Source organism: Galeopterus variegatus, unplaced genomic scaffold, assembly GCF_000696425.1.
Source record: "Galeopterus variegatus unplaced genomic scaffold, G_variegatus-3.0.2 Scaffold9315, whole genome shotgun sequence".
NCBI classification, from domain to species: domain Eukaryota; kingdom Metazoa; phylum Chordata; class Mammalia; order Dermoptera; family Cynocephalidae; genus Galeopterus; species Galeopterus variegatus.
Window position 1 is genome coordinate 12054 of NW_007735426.1, and position 2335 is coordinate 14388.

Sequence of the window (2335 nt, forward strand, 5' to 3'; positions counted from 1 at the left end):
GGAGGCCCCAGCCGCCGGCGCCGGGGTTTACAGCCGGCTCTACTCTGGCTCCGGGTCCGCCTCCCCTTCGTCACATCAAGGACCTGTTAGAACCGCGTGCTACTGCTCACCTGTCAATCAGGGACAGGGCTCTCTAACTCCCAACGATTATAAAGGACGTTTACGAACTATTTTATTAGATTGACTATTTGATTAAATAAAAAATACACTTGCGAAAGCTCTCTATAAACCCTGGTGGGAGATGTAGCCATACCGAGACAGGTGTTAACGTAACGTACTGGTGGCAGGGATGCCCTGATTACTGCAGAAACTCCACGTTCATTCCCCCTACGCAGCGGCAGGACCCGGGTGAGGAGCAACTTCCCCGCAGAAAACCCCCCCACGCCTTCAGCATTTTTTGTCGGAGGAATTTATCCCACCAGCGGAAACGCGCTCGTCCCCAAGTCATCTCCTTTAAAAGCCGCGGGCCCAAGCCCCGCCCACTACGGAAAGTGACGAGGTCTCGCCGCGGAGTCCGTTTACTGGCTCCTCCTGCCACACCTGGTACCAATCGCCAACTCCGGCACAGGTAGATAGTAAAGGTGAGCGGTGAGGAGATCTCCGGCGGGAGGACGTGGTCTTAGGGGACACTGCCTGCGGAGGAAGCGGCACTGCGCTCGGCCGCGTCCTTAGAAGGTCAGGGCCACCCCGTCTTGCCGGGCGGAGGGCGACGAGGCCTCGCAAGCCCTGCCACGGGGTCGGGGGTTGGGCCGGGCTGTATAGCCGTCTTCGGGCTTAGGCCGCTACCCGAGCTTCCCAGTGTCGCCAGACCTAACCCCGGCGCCATTCCTACAGTCTCCTCCAAGTCCTGCCCCACCCTGCCGTTTCGGCCTATGTACGCGCTCACGCACGCACGCACGCACGCAGTTCGTCCCTACGTCCCTTCTCCGGCCGAGGCGCGCCGTGGGTAGGCTTCTGGCGGTGGGCGTGGCCAACGCTGCCGCACGTGACCGGAGTAGTGCCTGAGCAAGCTCCGGTAGAGCCAGAGGGCGAGGGGCCCTTGCGCCTGCGCAGAAGGGCTGGCCAAACTTGCTTGTTGCCTGCGGCCCTGGGACAACCCTTAGTGCGGAAGGTCGCGATGTGACTGTGGGTTTTCTTTTTTCCTTAATTGTCATTTAGTAGGCTCCGTGGCATAAGACTGAAGAACAAAGTAAAATAAGTTTTCTTCCCGAGAAGATACAGTTCCAAGTACGTGTTATAAAAGGCTTCGGTCTAAGGAGAGTACAGACTGGAGAGCAGAATCTGGGAAATCAACTGCCATTTATTTATTGTGCCATGCAGTAATGAATAAATCAGATTTGTTCCCTGCTTCATAGAGCCTACGGTCTAGAGAGAGGGAGCGATAGTAATAAGATAGTCACAAAGTCATGATTATGATAACCGCTATAGGTTAACTGGACTACAGCAGAGTTTAATGTTGAGCTCAGCAAACAAATTCGGGATGGGTGGGTCTGGCTTAGTTTGGGAGGTAATCAGAAGAGTAACCTAAGAGTAAGAGACGCTGATCTGGCATTTCCTCAAACAAGGGAAAGAACAGCCAGTGTGGTTTAGGCAGAAAGGAGAGGCTGGAGTCTTTCGGCCTGGTGAAGGTGCAGGTCTTGAATCTTGGGGCACTTTTAAGGTGGAGAGGCACTGGGTGTGGTGACAACAGTGCAGTGGGGAGAACTGGTTGCAGGGTTCAGGCATGGTGTAAGAGCCCAGTTAGGAGACTGGCAGGAATCCAAACGAGATGGACGATGTCTTGAACACGGGTAGTGGCAGTGGATGTGGAGAGAAGTGGATGGATTTGCGTGGGATTTAGGAAATAAAATTGATGAGACTTGGTTGTGGGTTGGCTATGAAAGTGAGGGAGAGTCACTGAGATGGGAGTTCTGAAAGAGGACAGGACCATTTAGAAGATTAACATACAGGAATAAGTCTAACTTTCAATGCTGAGTAACTTTAGCTCTGGGTTTAAAAGCTTTTTAAAAAACATTTTCTGGATGGTTATTAAGTTATTTCAATTCTGTCGCTAAAGAGATATCGTTAAGTAATTGGCCAAAGATATATGTGGGTTTTTCTAATGTTCTAATTGCAGTTGTAGCACTTAAAGAGCTCAGCCTCATTATGGAGAGTACTTTGTACTCCTTAAGAAGGGAGAGCAAAACCAGAGCCAGCAGAGGGCATTGTGAAAGCTTGATAACCATAGTACAGTCTTCTAGGGTTAAGGCTGCACAACCCAGGCTACAATGGGGACAACGGGACAGTTTGCGTGCAGAAGCAAGGACTTTGTGAAACTCCTTTGGAAGGCGTGAGA

The 2335-nt window shown here is 52.0% G+C and overlaps 1 protein-coding gene across 2 annotated transcripts in view; it reads left to right on the forward strand.

The window, feature by feature from the left end:
* The first annotated feature begins 323 nt into the window (after positions 1-323).
* The window catches only part of MTIF3 (mitochondrial translational initiation factor 3), a 16397-nt gene continuing 14385 nt past the window's right edge, over positions 324-2335 (forward strand). The window contains exons 1-2 of one of the 2 annotated variants that reach the window (XM_008593544.1): positions 324-581; positions 1159-1227. The gene's annotated coding sequence lies outside the window, so the exon portion shown is untranslated. The remainder of the gene's footprint in view (positions 582-1158; positions 1228-2335) is intronic. The other variant, XM_008593545.1, reaches the window with a different exon arrangement.